Source organism: Procambarus clarkii, chromosome 40 (assembly GCF_040958095.1).
Source record: "Procambarus clarkii isolate CNS0578487 chromosome 40, FALCON_Pclarkii_2.0, whole genome shotgun sequence".
NCBI classification, from domain to species: domain Eukaryota; kingdom Metazoa; phylum Arthropoda; class Malacostraca; order Decapoda; family Cambaridae; genus Procambarus; species Procambarus clarkii.
Genome location: NC_091189.1, coordinates 7,632,478 through 7,653,290, shown reverse-complemented (window position 1 = coordinate 7,653,290; position 20,813 = coordinate 7,632,478). Strand labels below are relative to the sequence as shown.

The window sequence follows — 20,813 nt, the reverse complement described above, 5'->3', positions numbered from 1 at the left end:
GGAAGAAGAGGTGCTGTAAACATGGAAGGAAAAGCGCTGTAAACATGGAAGAAGAGGTGCTGTAAACATGGAAGAAGAGGTGCTGTAAACATGGAAGGAGAGGCGCTGTAAACATGGAAGAAGAGGCGCTGTAAACATGGAAGAAGAGGTGCTGTAAACATGGAAGGAGAGGCGCTGTAAACATGGAAGAAGAGGCGCTGTAAACATGGAAGGAGAGGCGCTGTAAACATGGAAGAAGAGGCGCTGTAAACATGGAAGGAGAGGCGCTGTAAACATGGAAGAAGAGGTGCTGTAAACATGGAAGGAGAGGCGCTGTAAACATGGAAGAAGAGGTGCTGTAAACATGGAAGAAGAGGTGCTGTAAACATGGAAGAAGAGGTGCTGTAAACATGGAAGGAGAGGCGCTGTAAACATGGAAGAAGAGGTGCTGTAAACATGGAAGGAGAGGTGCTGTAAACATGGAAGAAGAGGCGCTGTAAACATGGAAGAAGAGGTGCTGTAAACATGGAAGAAGAGGTGCTGTAAACATGGAAGGAGAGGCGCTGTAAACATGGAAGAAGAGGTGCTGTAAACATGGAAGAAGAGGTGCTGTAAACATGGAAGGAGAGGCGCTGTAAACATGGAAGAAGAGGTGCTGTAAACATGGAAGGAGAGGTGCTGTAAACATGGAAGAAGAGGCGCTGTAAACATGGAAGAAGAGGTGCTGTAAACATGGAAGGAGAGGTGCTGTAAACATGGAAGAAGAGGCGCTGTAAACATGGAAGAAGAGGTGCTGTAAACATGGAAGGAAAAGCACTGTAAACATGGAAGGAGAGGCGCTGTAAACATGGAAGAAGCCTGGGAGACATACAGTGGATGCAGACTTCACACTTGGGTTTAATTAATCTCAGCTGCGGTAAAGCGACTACATCATGTTGAGGCCTGAAACTGAAGCTCGATCTCCGACTCTAGATTAGCAGGCACGGCTGCGTACCTTCCCCGGTTACCCCGAAGTTCAACCATTATGTATTTCCAGGGGCGATCGTCTCCCATTTTCCGTGATGAAAAATGTAGTTTACAGCGTACATGGGAGGGGTGACTTATCTGGTGGAGTAGGGTCCAAGACCTGAGAAAAGGATATGTACCTTACCTACGTCATCGCTACTCTTTTTAAACAAACCTAACGCACCCTAAACAACCCAAACCTAACGCACCCTAAACTACCCAAACCTAACCCAACCTAAAGTAGCCTAGCCTAACCCAGTTTAAACTAACCCAGCGAAAATAAGATAAATAAATAGTTTTACATATGATCTGGACGAGGTATGTGAGGTTATCTTGAGGTTATCTTGAGATGATTTCGGGGCTTTTTAGTGTCCCCGCGGCCCCGGTCCTCGACCAGGCCTCCACCCCCAGGAAGCAGCCCGTGACAGCTGACTAACACCCAGGTACCTATTTTACTGTTAGGTAACAGGGGCATAGGGTGAATGAAACTCTGCCCATTGTTTCTCGCCGGCGCCTGGGATCGAACCCAGGATCACAAACAAGTCCAGCGTGCTGTCCGCTCGGCCGACCGGCTCCCTAATGTGATGTCACAACGACGTCATCATGTCCCCCCCCCTATCCCACCGTAACCACCGCCCCCCCCCCCCCTTCCATACCCCCCCATTCTGGGCCACTCCGGGCATCGTATCTTCTCTCCGGGACTATGATACAATGTATGAAGCCTGGGATCGAACCCAGGATCGATCCTTTATGACACACAGGATTATGACAGGATCGATACCTTTATGACACACTTCTTGCGGGGAAACATGTCAGACATGAACGCATACTCATGTGGTATGTTGTATGTGGGTGGGTGCGTGTGTATTTACTATTTGTGGCTGCAGGATAGAGCTCTTAGCTCTTGGACTTCGCCTCTCTGAAATTCGGTTGCCTAATGAACTGCTTCCCGAATCAATTTTTCTACATCATATTTATTATATACATATCACGTACGCACGCACATACACACACACACACACATATACGCACAAAGCCTCGGGGCTGAGTGGATAATGCTCGGGGGTCGTAGTCCTAATAGCCCGGGGTTCGATTCCCGGCGGAGGCGGAAACAAATGGGTAGAGTTTCTTAGTATCACCCTGATGGCCCTGTTTACCTAGTAGTAAATAGGTACCTGGGAGTTAGGCAGCTGGTATGGGCTGCTTCCTGGGGGTGTGTGTATGGGGGGGAAAAATCAGTTGATTGATTGACAGTTGAGAGGCGGGCCCAAAGAGCCAGAGCTTAACTCTCACGAGCATAACTAGGTGAGTACACATGCAAGAAGCAATACTGTGGCTTGTTGTTGTTGTTTAAGATTCGCTACCTGGAACAATGAGTTCCAAGTAGCACGGGCTATGGTGAGCCCGAAGCTGCAATACTGTGGCGTACTAGATGACTAACGGCATGTCTGTGCTTGAGACAAAGAAGGACAGGAATTTGGGTTTAGTAAATAAAGTCAAGTTCAGATGTCTATATCTTGAGGTTATCTTGAGATAATTTCGGGGGCCTAGTGTCCCCGCGGCCCGGTCCTCGACCAGGCCTCCACCCCCAGGAAGCAGCCCGTGACAGCTGACTCACTCCTAGGTACCTATTTACTGCTAGGTAACAGGCGCATCAAGGTAAAAGAAACTCTACCCATTGTTTCTCGCCGGCGCCCGGGATCGAACCCGAGACCACATGATCACGCGTCCAGTGTTCTGTCCGCTCAGCCACCGGCACCCCATTAAACATGATGGGGGAGATGGTATTAGACATGAATGAGGAGTAAACAGTGTGTCATAACCTGCAGACACTCGTGTACCCTAGCTACGCTTAATTGACCGAGAACATGAAAATTATTTGAGAATGACTCAGTGATCGCTATAGATGTAAACATACTGTGTACTCGCTAATAAGGGACTAGAAGACATTTAAAGAAAATTGGTCCAGCTTGTGGTGCTGTTATTGTCTCCCTCGTGAGCATGGACTCATATAGACTCATATATAGACTCATATGGACTCATATAGACTCGCCTCTTGTGTCGTCGTCTGTCCCCTAAAACTCTCCTGGCCTTGGGTTAACATGCTTAATTAAGTCTAAACTCTCACAGGAGAATAAAAAGCTGGCTGTTCTTCTAATCCTTTAACTGTTGACCGCCAGGCATCTAGGACGCCGCAGTGTTGCTTCCTGCGTGTGTGGTTTGGTCTGTTTGGTGAGTGCGAGGGATATTATGGCTATTTGGTATCATATTTGTTTTTCTTTTCTCTTCACGAAAATATATTTATCTCCGTACTGCTGTTAATATATATTTCTACCTGCGGCATACACACACACACACACACACACACACACACACACACACACACACACACACACACACACACACACACACTATTATATCGCATTGTGGAGGGATCATAAGGAACAAAAAAATATACTGGTGGGTCTGGGTCGAGAGATAAACTTCTCTGGGATTTCACCGCGGCGTGATATGAGAGAACTTTGTGCACTAAAACCAGGATATACGCTCCACTGTTACAGCTACGCATTTGGTAGTTAGATTTAGTGGCCCTTTTCAGGCCTTTGTCGTATACAGGTGAAGAGAATTAGGAGTTCAACTTTTATAGTTGTTTGAGTGCTGTTGCTGTGTGTTGGTGGCCCAGTTGGTGGCTGTGTGCTGGTTGGGCGAACAAGGTAAGGTAATTATCAGGGGAAACCGCCAAGCTATATATATATATATATAGCACTTGGAAGGAATGTTGCCCAATCAGATCAGCCCTAGGTGCTGAACAGTGGGGGCCCCTGCAGAATAGGTTGAGATTAGGGGTACCATTGTGGCGGTGTAACTAGATTGGAAGTAAAGTGTTTTGGAAACAGGCTAAGTAAAAGATCGGGGGGGGGGGCTAGGCAGCACACACACCAGATGTATCTCCTGAGACACACACACACATGAAGCGGACATCGCCAGCAGCACATGCAAGACCGGGTTATGTAAGGGTTGTATTCAGAACTCTAAAACACGGAGTCATTAATAACTTAGTACACCACAAAGGTTAAGTTTACATACGAACTCTGGAATACGGAGCTCTGGAATACGGAGCTCTGGAATACGGAGCTCCAGCATGGGAAACCCCCACCAGTACAAGTTTTGTTTTAGAAGTTTGTAGTTAAAAACAAAAAAAACTCAAGACTGTGTACTGGTAGTTTGGGTCGTAGGAGAGTTTGCTGATCAACAGGTTAGTTAGTGACTTCACTTAAAGAGGTCGTCGAGTGAAGTAGTCAGTACGTGAACCCAGTACGGACTTGGGTCGGTACTGGGTCCACGGACCGTGCGAATAGGGCCGTGCTGAAGCCTAGATGAGGCTCCTTTAGTGTGCCATGCTGAGCTTACGGCCCATCTCCTCGTCAAGCATAAAACGGAGATACAAAAATGTTATTGGAAAATATTAGCGGAATTGCACGTCACTGAAAACGATTTAATAGAAGAAATGATCACGACATACAACATATTCAAGGAAAATGAACAATATAGACAAGGACAGGCTATTTGATAAGGGCGGAATACAGACGAGGGGACACATGGAGACGTATGTATCATGGTCACGGAGAAGTTGAATGAGCTATGAAGTGGTGGTGGTTGTGGGGGGTGGTTGTAGGGGGTGAGGGGGGGGGGTTGGGAGGGGGGTAGACTCTAAACAAAAATGTAAAAGTAGATGAAATAACCCAACGGTCTCAGGAACACGCACACAAGCCAATTAAAAGTTGTGAGGCGGGACCCAAGATCTGGAATTAAAACTCACCAGAGACAAATATATTTGTTTAATTTCCCAAGCGCGCACATGCTTGAAGGAAGTGTGAGGCATGTGGGGCCCGAGTATGAGCCCAACTGATGAGTCAGTGTGCTGTGTGATGACGATAATGATGAGTATTGAGATCGATACAATCGACTTGAGAATGGTCGAGGACGGACCGAAACGTCGTCGTCCCTTCACCTTCTAGTGTGTCGTCTGATCAACATGATGAGTATTGTTATTATTCACATACACAAGGAAGTCACAACAGCCTGATAGATCAATATGAGAAAGTCACTGGAGTAGAGCGGGGATTGAATCAAGATGCTGCTTCTATCCTATCCAGCTGTCTAACTCCCAGGTACCTATTTACTGCTAGGTGAACAGGTGCTTCAGATGAAAGAAACTATGTCCATTTGTTTCATCCTCGGCCTTGAAGCTAATCCTGGCCCTTAGGACAACGAACCCAGAGCGCTGTTCACTCAGCCGCGAGGCCCCAGGTGTGTGTAATTAATATTTGCCTGCAGAATCGAGCTATTAGCTCTTGGACCCCGCTTTTCAAACCAATCTATTTTTCCTCAGTTATGTCTACTACATATATTTCTCTCAAACACAAACACACACACACACACACACACACACACACACACACACACACACACACACACACACTCACGTGGGGGCCGGTGGCTGAGCGGATAGCACGCTGTTCGCGTGATCCTTTGGTCCCGGGTTCGATTCCGGGCGCCGGCGAGAAACAATGGGCAGAGTTTCTTTCACCCTAATGCCCCTGTTACCTAGCAGTAAATAGGTATCTGGGAGTTAGTCAGCTGTCACGGGCTGCTTCCTGGTGTGTGTGTGTGTGTGTGTGGTGTGGGAGGAAAAAATTATTAGTTAGTAACAGTTGATTGACCGTTGAGAGGCGGGCCGAAAGAGCAGAGCTCAACCCCCGCAAGCACAACTAGGTGAATGCAACTAGGTGAATACACAACCCGAGTTCATTGTGTATGGAGTCAGTCTCCACCACATCACTTCCTAATGTATTGCATTTGTCTACTATTCTGACACTGAAAAAATTCTTTCTAATGTCTCTATGGCTCATTTGGGCACTCAATTTCCACCTGTGTCCCCTAGTGCGTGTGCCCCTTGTGTTAAATTGTCTGTCTTTATCTACCCAATCAATTCCTTTGAGAATCTTGTATGTGGTGATCATGTCCCCCTCTAACTCTTCTGTCTTCCAGTGACATGAGGTTTAATTCCCGTAGTCTCTTCTCGTAGCTCATATCCCTCAGTTCGGGTACTAGTCTGGTGGCAAACCTCTGAACCTTTTCTAGTTTAATCTTATGCTTGACTAGATATGGACTCCATGCTGGAGCCGCACACTCCATGATTGGTCTGACATATGTGATATACAAAGTTCTGAATGATTCCTTACACAAGTTTCGAATGGTCGTTCTTATATTGGCCAACCGGGCATATGCCGCTGATGTTATCCTCTTGATATGGGCTTCAGAGGACAGGTCTGGCGTGATATCAACCCCCAAGTCTTTCTCTCTCTGATTCTGTGTGTGTGTATATGTGAGTGTGTGTACTTACCTAGTTGTGTTTGCGGGGGGTTGAGCTCTGGCTCTTTGGTCGCACCTCTCAACTGTCAATCAACTGGTGTATATATGTGTGTGTGTGTGTGTGTGTGTGTGTGTGTGTGTGTGTGTGTGTGTGTGTGTGTGTGTGTGTGGGTGTGGGTGTGTAAGTTATGCACATATCACGCACACACAGAGTGTACTAACCTACACAGCGAGGGTCGCTAATCCCAAGGTGTGGCTCGCTAGCTCATAAATTCTGCACAAAAGTTTAAAATGAATCGCCGCTGTCTCATCAGATGAGAGCTGTGAGGGATGGAAAGATGGGGCGAGAGTGAGGGAGGGAGGGAGAGATGGGGTGAGAGTGAGGGAGGGAGGGAGAGATGGGGTGAGAGTGAGGGAGGGAGGGAGAGATGGGGTGAGAGTGAGGGAGAGAGGGAGAGATAATGTGAGAGTGAGGGAGGGAGAGATAGTGTGAGAGTGAGGGAGGGAGAGAGTGGGAGGAGACATCAATTTCTCTTCACATGAAAATGTTAATGTTGTTGACCCCTGGTAGAGTCGTTATATTTGGGATTAAATCACTTTAATCAATTTTATTGGTATTTATATGTATATATATTTGATTGCATATATATATATATATATATATATATATATATATATATATATATATATATATATATATATATATATATATATATATATATATATATATCTTGGTGTATAGGTGTTTTGTTTATATATGTATAACTGTATAGGCCGAGGTATTAGGGTATATGTGTATGGTTGTATTGATATTTAGTTGTGCAGTACATAATGTTGTATATATTTGGTTATAGAAAATGATTTAATTAGTGTTCGGATGAATGTGCGAATGTTTGGTTGCATATGTGTTTGTGTATTTATTTACGTGACTGTTTACGCCTTGAGGCGGGGGGTAAAGGTGCTTGTTTGTTTGTATAGGCGTTTCATTATATTGCTTGATCACATAGATGTTTGCTTGTCTTGGTGTTCTGTTTGCCGGTGTTTGCCCGTATCGGTGTTCGGTTATAATGATCATGATGAGCACGTATGCGGGAAACAGACAAGCGTGAGAGTATAATGAGTGTTAGGTTAGATGGTTAGGTTAGGTTAGGTCACCTATCGTTACCTAGGTTAGGTTAGGTTCGCACATAGGTTCGATCCCTCATCGGGGCTCCCGTGGATTTGTTGTAATTAGTTATGATAGTAATTACACGAGTATTAAATGTTGTCTTGTAATATGATGTCATTCTTAGCGGAGAATTATTCAGACGGATTTTGATTAGTTAAAACTTTTCACGCGAAAGGTGATTACCAGAGGACTGTGTAGGAGGTAGTGACGTGGTAGTGAAGAGAGGGGAGGAGGAGGACGGAGGAGCCCGTCCTCAAACAACCCGTTCTCGCACTTGCTTATAGTCAATATTGGCTTATTAATAAGTGCATATGTGACATACTAATTTATTGTGAATATTTTAGTTTACCTTGAAAAGATTAATAGAAAACACCGACCTAACCTAACCTTCTTAGTATGTTAAGATAAACATCTTATTGCTTCTTAATTATAATTATTACTTAACCTATACCTATATTGATATTACAGTTTTATAAAAATAATAAAACAAAACCAAAATATTTAATTAAATTGTAAATTAACTCAGGATATTGTCAAATAATGTATAAAATCTCTATTGTTTAATAAAACTGAAAAAGAAATTCCTAATATGAAAACTGGTGTTTAGCAAATCTATAAGAAGAGTTTGTACCTTAAAAACAAAATATAACTTGGCATATACCACATATGTACTTATTAATCAGCCAAATAGTGACTACAAGCAATATGTCATATATGTACTATATTGTGCGAGAGCAGGTTGCCTCAGAGCAATCCCATTACCATCAGGACCCCCCCCCCCAAAAAAAAAAATCACCTGGACATTTAGTAAGATATTTATGGTGGTAGGAAAAAGCATATTACGGTTCCAGTAATAGTCTGCATGTAAACTGGCAAGTGAACCTTTGTCCAGAACAGAGATTATTCTCAGGTACTAATTGTATTGTATTATAAATCGTTGGTTTAAAATATAAAACGAATATGCTGAAAATATTTTCTTTGCAGAATTGGGGTTTCGGTAAATGGAATTCTCAGGTACACTCAAATAGTTTTTTAATTCCAATATTTCACATTACCATCCATATTACACTGTATTAATGTAACCAAACGTAATGAAACCTAACCTAACCAAACTTTAATCAAAAGTAACCTTAACCTAACCTAACCATGGATACAGAGTAGATAACAGCACTAATTATGTAGTCGTTCTCAATCGATTCCCGTGAGTGGATTTCCTCCCCGAGAAGAGCCTGAGCTCATGTGAGGATAGACCTGAGAGGGAAGCATTAGATAGGACGACATGAAACTACCAGATACGACCTGATACGTAGGTTAGTTCCTCATCTCTGTATACGGCTGTGTCCTTCAAGCGTGGCACGAGCATTGACCAAAAATTAAGATTTAAGAGCAGTGTAAACGAGCAAGCTGAGACAAATTTCCAGTGTCCAGAGGGTGGATTGGGCAGGAATGGAGATACTGTGATTGGAGAGAACCGTGATTGGACACACATCTCACGGTGCGCTCTGTAATACAAGCGAACATTGAGGACCAGCAACACTAACACAACTCGGAACCAAAACCATATTATCTGAGCAAGACCGACAACACTACTAAACATTACTTATATTGTCTCCTTCCCATGTAGCAGGAATATTTTAGAAGTCTTAAGAGTTGTGCACAGTACATTCACTACAGACATCTAGTTCGAAACAGAAACATAATTATGGCGGGGATGTGCACGACACGTCGTAGTAGGTCACAAAATAGACGTTGGGGAAACATCCAGGAACTAAAATACGAATGTTTGCTAATATAAACATAAGTATGCCTGTTGCGTTGATAGCTCCATCAATCATTGCGTCATGAGCTTTAGGGATGCTCAACTCATCACGTTGATACCTCCATCAACGCTTGCGTCATGAGCTTCGGGGATGCTCAACTCATCACGTTGATAGCTCCATCAATCATTGCGTCATGAGCTTCGAGGATGCTCAACTCATCACGTTGATAGCTCCATCAATCATTGCGTCATGAGCTTCAGGGATGCTCAACTCATCACGTTGATAGCTCCATCAATCATTGCGTCATAAGCTTCAGGGATGCTCAACTCATCATCAGACAAGAATATAACACAAGGAGACGATGTCTTCAACCATCAACTTCAACCCCATTAATGTCAAGAAGGTTAGAAATCTGAGAATTACTTACCCTTCTTGCCAAACCTTCGCTTCTACTTATCGCATCAACCTCATACTTCACCTCTTCCCTCACACCTCATCCTCACCTCACAATTTCCCATTATATAACTCTTAAATGTCTCCTCTGGGTTTCACAGTGGCATTATAGACGAAACTTAATCTTCAAATCTTTTCTCTGTTTGGTGTACAAGAGAAAATGTAAAGGAAATCTGGAGAACAAAGTTGAGTAACTCGACAGATTGACTGAAGTATATTGGGATGGTTTAGTGTTATTGGTACAAATGTAGAGGGTGTAGTGAATATGCGCGCCGGAGGAGGAAAGATATACCAAGATGTATAGGTAAGGTGGTAAAGATGGGGGTAGATAAGGTGCGTGAAGATGGGTAGATAAGGTGCGTGAAGATGAGTAGATAAGGTGCATGAAAAAGTGTGGTATGGTGCTGTTGTGGATGTTATGTACGTGTAGTGTGGTGTTGTGGATACACACGCACACACACACACACACACACACACACACACACACACACACACACACACACACACACACACACACACACACACACACACACACACACACACACACATATATATATATATATATATATATATATATATATATATATATATATATATATATATATATATATATTGACAGATATATAATATAGACATCCTGTGGTACAGGTGTTAAGGCTTGTCTGGTCCAGCCTTATAATATAACATTTCTGGAAATCCGATCATAAGCTTAACGTTAAATTTTGGGAAATTTGCTTCTCATTTAAGAACTGACTATCCCAATTCTAGTAATTTCCCGAGTTTCACAATGTATTGCCAAGTGCAGCCGTATTTCGTTCTTGGTTTAGCATCGTTCGAATTTATTGTGTTTATTTTTGTAGTTGGCTGGATCTCTAATTGAATAGGCAAATTTGTTGTGTTTGTCCTGCCTGTCCTAACAAACTGATCAGTATTTGGTGATTTTCTTTCATTTGGTGATTATTTTCATTTGGTGATTTTCTTTCATTTGGTGATTATTTTCATTTGGTGATTTTCTTTCATTTGGTGATTATTTTCATTTGGTGATTTTCTTTCATTTGGTGATTATTTTCATTTGGTGATTATTTTCATTTGGTGATTATTTTCATTTGGTGATTTTCTTTCCTAATTACGTATAATGCTATGCTGTGAGGTTACAGAAATAATGCTCAAGGGATTATTAAGCTTCTTGTTATTCTATAAACTCATAGAGGTTCATACGAAGCTCTATGGGTTTATTATATAAAATAAATAAATAATAAAATATACATTTTGGTGCTCAAAATACTCTGTCCACGGGATGGGTATAGGGTGCATAATAATAAAATAATACTCCGTCCTTAATAATTATAAAGACAAAAAAACTATTCATAAACTGCCAGTAGTGTAAGTGAACCATTCGATGACATTGTTCAGCAGACACTTTGAAACATTTAAACGACAGTTTGAGAAATTTAGACGACAATCTGAGAAACTTTGACAACAGTTTGGGAAACTTTGACGACAATTTGAGATAGTTTGACGACAGTTTAAGAAACTTTAACTGCAATTTGAGAAATGTAGATAATAGTCTGAAAACTTAGACGAGTTTAACTTTAAGACTATAGTTTGAACTTAATACTACAGTTTAAGAAATTGTGACGACAGTTTGAGAAACTCTGACGACAATTTAAATTAGACTACAGTTTAAGAAGCTTAGACGACAATTTGAGAAGCTTAGACGACAATTTGAGAACCTTAGACGACAATTTGAAAACCTTAGACGACAATTTGAGAACCTTAGACGACAATTTGAGACGCTTAGACGACAATTTAAGAACCTTAGACGACAATTCGAAAAACTTAAACGACTATTTGAGAACCTTAGACGACAATTTGAGAACCTTAGACGACAACTTGAGAAACTTAGACGACAACTTGAGAAGCTTAGACGACAATTTGAGAAACTTAGCCTAACATGGGATGCGGTATCAATATGCAACTGATATCTGCATGACCGCAATAGGTTTTGAAAAGAGCCCTACACCTACCGCTGTCCCTTGAGCACAGTGCCTAGTTTTGTGTTGATCAGCCAGGCTGTTTGTGGCAGCAGCGGCCCGCCCCAACCAGGCCCGTGTATTAATTACAACCCGGCACATCTCACACTTGTGGCCAGGAACCTGTACACATTTTCGTGCTTTGAAAATTTGAAGTTTTGTTTCGGTCCCGCAAGTTTTCCCATTCTTTGTTGGTGTAGCAATTGCAAAGTCTCCGGATGTCGCAACCTTTACATGTAATCCCCCAAGATCTCTTATTGGTAGCCCCCCCCCCCTCTCACTAATAGTTCCTCTACAGGTAGTCCTCTTACTGGAATTTCCTCTACAGGTAGTCCCCTTACTGGAATTTCCTCTACAGGTAGTCTCCTTACTGGAATTTCCTCTACAGGTAGTCCTCTTACTGGAATTTCCTCTACAGGTAGTCCCCTTACTGGAATTTCCTCTACAGGTAGTCCCCTTACTGGAATTTCCTCTACAGGTAGTCCCCTTACTGGAATTTCCTCTACAGGTAGTCTCCTTACTGGAATTTCCTCTACAGGTAGTCTCCTTACTGGAATTTCCTCTACAGGTAGTCCCCCTTACTGGAATTTCCTCTACAGGTAGTCCCCTCTACAGGTAGTCCCCTTACTGGAATTTCCTCTACAGGTAGTCTCCTTACTGGAATTTCCTCTACAGGTAGTCCCCCTTACTGGAATTTCCTCTACAGGTAGTCCCCTTACTGGAATTTCCTCTACAGGTAGTCCCCTCTACAGGTAGTCCCCTTACTGGAATTTTCTCTACAGGTAGTCCCCTTTACTGGAATTTCCTCTACAGGTAGTCCCCTCTACAGGTAGTCCCCTTACTGGAATTTCCTCTACAGGTAGTCCCCTTACTGGAATTTCCTCTACAGGTAGTCCCCCTTACTGGAATTTCCTCTACAGGTAGTCCCCTCTACAGGTAGTCCCCTCTACAGGTAGTCCCCTTACTGGAATTTTCTCTACAGGTAGTCTCCTTACTGGAATTTCCTCTACAGGTAGTCCCCTTACTGGAATTTCCTCTACAGGTAGTCCCCTCTACAGGTAGTCCCCTTACTGGAATTTCCTCTACAGGTAGTCCCGTCTACAAGTAGTCCCCTTACTGGAATTTCCTCTACAGGTAGTCCGCCTATAGGTAGTCCCCCTTTCTGGTAGCCCTCTAACTGGTAGTTCCTCTATTAGTAGTAATCCTACGGGCTATCCCCCCCTACAAGTACTCCTCTTTACTGGTAGTTCTCTCTGCCTTTAATCATCACTGAACGTAAAGAACTTCTTCCTTGAGTATTAATGACTGTTGGGACGCGAAGGTAATTATCATGAGACAAGTCTATTAACCCAGCTGGGATATGAGGACAAGGAGCTGGGATATGAGGACAAGGAGCTGGGATATGAGGACAAGGAGCTGGGATATGAGGACAAGGAGCTGGGATATGAGGACAAGGAGCTGGGATATGAGGACAAGGAGCTGGGATATGAGGACAAGGAGCTGGGATATAAGGACAAGGAGCTGGGATATGAGGACAAGGAGCTGGGATATGAGGACAAGGAGCTGGTATAGGACAAGGGCTGGGATATGAGGACAAGGAGCTGGGATATGAGGACAAGGAGCTGGGATATGAGGACAAGGAGCTGGGGTATGAGGACAAGGAGCTGGGATATGAGGACAAGGAGCTGGGATATGAGGACAAGGAGCTGGGATATGAGGACAAGGAGCTGGGATATGAGGACAAGGAGCTGGGATATGAGGACAAGGAGCTGGGATATGAGGACAAGGAGCTGGGATATGAGGACAAGGAGCTGGGATATGAGGACAAGGAGCTGGGATATGAGGACAAGGAGCTGGGATACGAGGACAAGGAGCTGGGATATGAGGACAAGGAGCTGGGATACGAGGACAAGGAGCTGGGATATGAGGACAAGGAGCTGGGATATGAGGACAAGGAGCTGGGATATGAGGACAAGGAGCTGGGATATGAGGACAAGGAGCTGGGATATGAGGACAAGGAGCTGGGATATGAGGACAAGGAGCTGGGATATGAGGACAAGGAGCTGGGATATGAGGACAAGGAGCTGGGGTATGAGGACAAGGAGCTGGAATATGAGGACAAGGAGCAGGGATATGAGGACAAGGAGCTGGGATATGAGGACAAAGACCTGACATATGAGGACAAGGAGCTGGGATATGAAGATGGAATGAAAGAACAGATCCCAACCACTGGGACCCACCGGGATCGAATTATTTTAACTGTGCTGTTTGTTACTCAAATGTGCCAGAACTGCGTGTGCTTGTTGTTGTTGTTGTTTTAGATATACCTACTCAGAACGAAATGTCTATGTAGCACGGGCTATGGTGAGCCCCGTAAAAATGGTGAGCTATGGTGTGTTGGTAGTTTATCCAGCCTTGTTCGCTTACGGAACACGTCACATTTTTAGAGGAATTGACCAATTCGTTAAAAACGCATCGCATTAGTCCAAATTAGAGCACCTTAATATTGACGTTTTCTATGTATCGGCCTCAATAGGTTAGGTGATTTACAAGGCAACTAGAGTTTAACTCTAATAAATGCAATGTAATACAAAACTAGGTTTGAGATCAAGAAGCCGGATACAAGCTTCTCTCTCTCTTGCTTTTGCTTTCAAATTGGAGATAAAATCTCTGATGAAATGGACAGAGAGAAGGATTTAAGGGTTGATATCACACCCGAACCTTTCTCCTGAATCCCACATAAAAAGGATATCATCAGCGGCGTATGTGAGATTGGCTAACATAACTGTCTTTAGAAATATGTGTAAGGAATCATTGAGGACCTTGCGAATGACATATGTCAGACCAGTTCTGGAGTATGCGGCTTCAGCGCGCAGTCCGTATCTAACCAAGCAAAGGACGATGTAGGAGAAGGTTAAAAGGTCTACCTCAAGACTAGTCCCAGAACTACGAGGTATGAGTTACGAGGAAAGACTACACGAATTGAGCCTCACGTCACTGGAAGACAGAAGAGTTAAGGAAGGTATGATTACCAGATATAAAATTCTCAGGGGAATTGACAGGGTAGAAAAAGACAGTTTAGCATGGGTGGTACGCGAACAAGGGGACACAGGTGGAAATTGAGTACCCAAATGAGCCACAGAGACATTAGAAGCAATTTTTTCAGTGTCAGAGTAGTTAATGAATGGAATGCATTATGCAGTGATGTGGTGGAGGCTGTCTCCATACACAGTTTCAAATGTAGATATAATAGAACCTAGTAGACTCAGGAACCTGTACATTAGTTGATTGACAGTTGAGAGGCGGGACCAAAGAGCCAGAGCTCAACCCCCGCAAGCACAACTAGGTAAGTACAGGACCACGAGCTCAATTTCGGCCATAAAAACCTAACAAGCTGATGACAATTCTGTGACTACATATATAAATACACACATACATGTGATTACACACATACATGTGATTACACACATACATGTGATTACACACATACAGATACGGAACCGCTCATATTGGGGAGCGCCTCGGGTCAGCCGGCTGACTGGGAGGAAACACATAGCCTTAGCGGAGACGAGTGAAGGCCAGGAAGACATAATTACTCTTGTTTAATGAAGGAAAAAGAACAATTAGCCAACATAACAATACAACACCATTTGTCAGGCTCGCTGGTTCAACCCAAATACCACTCTCATTTTCATTAGCATGGGAGACATGGCTAGTTTATACACGCACAGTGTGTGTGTGTGTGTTTGTGTGTGTGTGTGTGTGTGTGTGTGTGTGTGTGTGTGTGTGTTTGTGTGTGTGTGTGTGTGTGTGTGTGTGTGAGAGAAATATGTAGTAAATAAGAGAGAAGAAAAACAGGTCGGGAGTCAGTACATTAGACAACCGACGGTTAAAAAGGCGGGGTCCAAGAGCTAGCAGCTCTATCCTTCAGGCACAAATAGTAAATACATATGCACCTCTTTTTACACATACATAGTGACACATATACCTGATACACAGTGACACACACACACAGTGGCCCATATCTGGCCCCCAGCCGACAGCGCTCGGAACTCGTAATCCTATGGGACCGGGGATCGATCCCCGGCGATGGCGGAAACAAATGAACAGAGTTTCTTTCACCCTGATGCGCCTGTTCACCTAGAAGTAAATAGGTACCAGGGAGTTAGATAGCTGCTACGGGGTGCTTCCTGGAAGTGTGTGTGGGGTGGGGGGGGGGGGAGAAATCCGTTGATTGATTGACAGTTGAGAGGCAGGCCGAAAGAGCCAGAGCTCAACCCATAGCAGGCACAACCAGGTGAATACAACGACATACACACACACACGCACAGAGACACATACACAGCGACACATACATAGTGACACATACACCTCGACACAGACACAGGGAGACACAGCGTGTTACAGACATGTTGCCAGGGTCACAGGGTGATGTCCGGGACAGGTGGGTGATGGGGCAGGTGGGTGATGGGGCAGGTGGGTGATGGGGCAGGTGATGGATGGGGCAGGTGGGGTGATGGGGCAGGTGGGTGATGGGGCAGGTGGGTGATGGGGCAGGTGATGGATGGGGCAGGTGGGGTGATGGGGCAGGTGGGTAATGGGGCAGGTGGGTGATGGGGCAGGTGATGGATGGGACAGGTGGGTGATGGGGCATGTGGGGGTGATGGGGCAGGTGAGTGATGGGGCAGCTGGGGGTGATGGGGCAGGTGAGTGATGGGGCAGGTGGGTGATGGGGCAGGTGGGTGATGGGACAGGTGGGTGATGGGACAGGTGGGTGATGGGGCAGGTGGGGGTGATGGGGCAGGTGGGTGATGGGGCAGGTGGGTGATGGGGCAGGTGGGTGATGGGGCAGGTGGGGGTGATGGGGCAGGTGGGTGATGGGGCAAGTGGGTGATGGGACAGGTGGGTGATGGGGCAGGTGGGTGATGGGGCAGGTGGGTGATGGGGCAGGTGGGTGATGGGGCAGGTGGGTGATGGGGCAGGTGATGGATGGGGCAGGTGGGGTGATGGGGCAGGTGGGTGATGGGGCAGGTGATGGATGGGACAGGTGGGTGATGGGACAGGTGGGTGATGAAGCAGGTGATTGATGGGGCAGGTGGGTGATGGGGCAGGTGGGTGATGGGGCAGGTGGGGTGATGGGGCAGGTGGGTGGTGGGGCAGGTGGGTGATTGGACAGGTAGGTGATGAGGCAGGTGGGTGATGGGGCAGGTGATGGATGGGGCAAGTGGGTGATGGGGCAGGTGGGTGATAGGGCAGGTGGGTGATGAGACAGGTGGGTGATGGGGCAGGTGGGTGATGGGGCAGGTGGGGTGATGGGGCAAATGGGTGATGGGGCAGGTGGGTGATGGAGCAGGTGGGTGATGGGGCAGGTGGGTGATGGGGCAGGTGGGTGATGAGGCAGATGGGTGATGGGGCAGGTGGGTGATGAGGCAGGTGGGTGATGGGGCAGGTGGGTGATGGAGCAGGTGGGTGATGGGGCAGGTGATGGATGGGGCAGGTGGGTGATGGGGCAGGTGGGTGATGGGGCAGGTGGGTGATGGGGCAGGTGGGTGATGAGGCAGGTGGGTGATGGGGCAGGTGGGTGATGGAGCAGGTGGGTGATGGGGCAGGTGATGGATGGGGCAGGTGGGTGATGGGGCAGGTGATGGATGGGGCAGGTTAGTGATGGGGCAGGTGGGTGATGGGGCAGGTAGGTGATGAGGCAGGTGGGTGATGGGGCAGGTGGGTGATGGAGCAGGTGATGGATGGGGCAGGTGGGTGATGGGACAGGTGGGTGATGGGGCAGGTGGGTGATGAGGCAGGTGGGTGATGGGGCAGGTGGGTGATGGGACAGGTGGGTGATAGGGTATGAGTAAGGGTGAACATAGAGCGGATAGATATGGAGGGTAGGAGACATGAGCCAAGCGGTATAGGATGCAGGACAGGCAAAGAACACTAATGATCATCCACCCCCCTAGCCACCCCCTAGCCACCCCCCTAGCCACCCCCTAGCCACCTCTCCCGTGAATCGGAAACCACTGTGGCGCCGTATGGCCCTGTGCCGTCCGTTCTGGCACCTCACATTTTGTATTTTTAGAAATATTTGGTGAAAATATGGATTCCTGGAGTATTAACATGGTCCTGGGATAGCGTGAAGAGATTCGCTAAGCAGCGTGAGATGGGCCGAGTCCTCCCTCGCTTTTCAGAGAGGAAAACCCCCTTTCACACGAACACAATTCTCTCTCTTGGACGGCCGGATAAGCTATTAAAAAAAAGGGGGGGCGAGCCAGTGGACTTTTCCCGGGGCGTTGTCCGGTTGCAAAAATGCGTCACTGCCCTTGTGGCGGCGCTGCGGCTGATTGTATGGTTACCTGAGCAGTGGCCGGCTACTCCCGTGTAAGGTTAAGGACACGACGCCCGCGGCACACTCCCTCTCTCACTGCCAGACTAACACTGACCTCCCTCCCCTGCGCCAACCCCGGAGTCTGGGGGGGTGGTGCCAGAGGCTGCCAGAGCCTCGATGCTGCCTGCCCAGACTAGGTCAGATTTTAGGGGAAATAAAGACTCCTTTCTCGGGGTATTTTATCCTTGCTTTTCTTTGAAGCTGTAATGAGGTTGTATTTTTCTTTTGTATGCGTGAAGCAGCCAGCTAATTGTATTTATTGTAGTGTGATTCGCTTTCAAACGTTACAGGATATTTTTTGTTCCTGAGCTGCTGATATTTTTTTTTTAGCTGTTGCTAGAAACATGTGTGAATTTTACTATTTGTTTGTGAAGTTTAACTGTGTACCATTATATATATATATATATATATATATATATATAAAAGGGGCACCACCTCTGGTGCAAGTGTAGGGACCCATAGCCTCGGAGAAGAAAATAAAGAGTACTCAGAGAAGACTTTGTGGATCCTCACTGAACACTTTGGTATTTTCTTCTCCTACCACCTCTATTCTTTTGGTATGTGTGTATATATGTCTAACTTTATTTTAAAATATCATTACACAATAAGGGTTACAACATTGGTTACATGCAGGGTACAAGGCTGCTTGTCACAAGTTGTAGAGCTCCTCCAGCTCCTCAGATGGCGGGCAGGAACCATGGATGCCGTGAGCATTTCCTCTCTGGATCGCCACACTAAGGTTCTGGTAGCAGTCCTTCCTGTAGCATATATTATTGCATGTAACAGGAAAGATGAGATCAGGGATTCTAGCGCGAGTCTCCTCTATTTCCCTTGCGTTTTTCTTCACTTGAGAAGGAAGTTGAAAAATTAACTAACTCTCCAGAGTTCATTTTTACAGTTTTATTTGGCCTGGCGCTAAGAGATGCATTTCGTTAATTCTTGTTAACATTGTCAAAGGCACAAGAGTTCGAATGGTTACAAAGTGATTGATGAAGATTAAGCCACTCAATAGGTGGCACGGGCATGAATAGCCCGCAAGTGGTAGATTTTTTGGAATGAATGTAATCTTGGGTGATGAAAGGACATACTGTGTGCTGAGCGTTCATTTAAACTGTCAGTCCGTACGATGTGGCTGTTATCGCGGGGTTACAAAGGTTACAAAGTTGTTATAAATTCAGCTACTCGGAACAAGTTCCAAGTAGCACGGGCTATGGTGATCCCGTAGTGGACTTACCTGGCACAGGAGCGGGGCAGTGTGTTCGTTCCGATTACAGAGTTTCCTGCTGCCGTATATATATATATATATAGCCGAGGATGAAGTGAAGGTGAAACACCTCACTCGAGGGCCAATAGGTTCATTGCTACTTACCAATCTGCAGCTTGCATGATGTCTGGGGCACTATATTGTAAGAACATAAGAATAAAGGTAACTGCTGAAGGCCTATTGGCCCACACGAGGCAGCTCCTATTTATAACCACCCAATCTCATTCATATATATGAATGAGACTACGGAGACTTGTATGTCTCGTCGCGTTCACGAAGATGGCAGAGTGTAATTGGGTGCCAGTTGGCTGCTGATAGATGGCTTGGGTTGTTTGGTGTATAATGGCTCCCAGATGTCCAGTCTTCTGTTGTTGTTGTATCTGTCGATTATTGTATTATTTTGGTGTTGTTTGTGAAGCTATCTCTGGTGATGGTCTGGTTATGCGTACACACTATATGTTCCTTGATAGGGCCTGGCAGTGTGTGTGTATTGTTAGGCGCCTTGAAAGGAATGCTTTTGTCTTGCCGTTATATTGAGATCGTTGGGGCTGACAGTCCCCAAGTGGGCATGCGAAGGCATAGACCACATTCGTCTCTTTTTTTTCAAGTGATTTTGGGATTGAACACCGACCTGCATGAGGCAAGATCGTCGCTCTACCGTCCAGCCCAAGTGGTTGGACCACCGAGGAGCGGGAAACATCCTTTTGAATATAATATCCTTTAATGCCTGTATATTACAGCTGATAAGCTGTATCAGCACAGCGTTGAAGAGACACGCGAAGGTGTAAGAGCGGTACCGTGGATTAGTAATCACATCTTCAAAAATCAGTCATGTTCATCATTTTTTGATCCTTGATTAATATTTTCTTACGAAGAGGTGGATATCGATGACTGACTCACCAAAGGAGGGTTAGATATCGATGACTGACTCACCAAAGCATAGATAGATATCGATGACTGACGCACCAAAGGAGCGATAGATATCGATGACTGACGCACCAAAGGAGCGATAGATATCGATGACTGACGCACCAAAGGAGGGATAGATATCGATGACTGACGCCCCAAAGGAGCGATAGATATCGATGACTGACGCACCAAAGGAGGGATAGATATCGATGACTGACGCACCAAAGGAGGGATAGAGCTTGACCGAACTATCCGTCACAACGACGCACTGTATTTGCTCGGCTTTGTTGGGCTTAATTGAATTCAGTTTTTGACAGTATATTTATGCGAGTCAGATGGAATGCTGATTGATGTCATGACTTTTATATTTGAGAGCAAAAAATTTGGTATGCATTGATATTTGGCTTATGACCCCCCTCCCCCCACCCTGCAGGTACGAGCCTCACGCGGCTTGACCCGTGTCTGTAGCCGCTTGTCGAACAAC

At 45.5% G+C, this 20,813-nt stretch overlaps 1 long non-coding RNA gene across 1 annotated transcript in view; it reads right to left on the bottom strand.

Annotated features, from left to right (window-relative positions):
• Positions 1-18,208, bottom strand: part of LOC138372919 (uncharacterized) — a 404,620-nt gene extending 386,412 nt beyond the window's left edge. The window contains exon 1 of the long non-coding RNA XR_011230974.1: positions 18,125-18,208. This is a non-coding gene — a long non-coding RNA (uncharacterized lncRNA). The remainder of the gene's footprint in view (positions 1-18,124) is intronic.
• Positions 18,209-20,813: the final 2,605 nt, after the last annotated feature.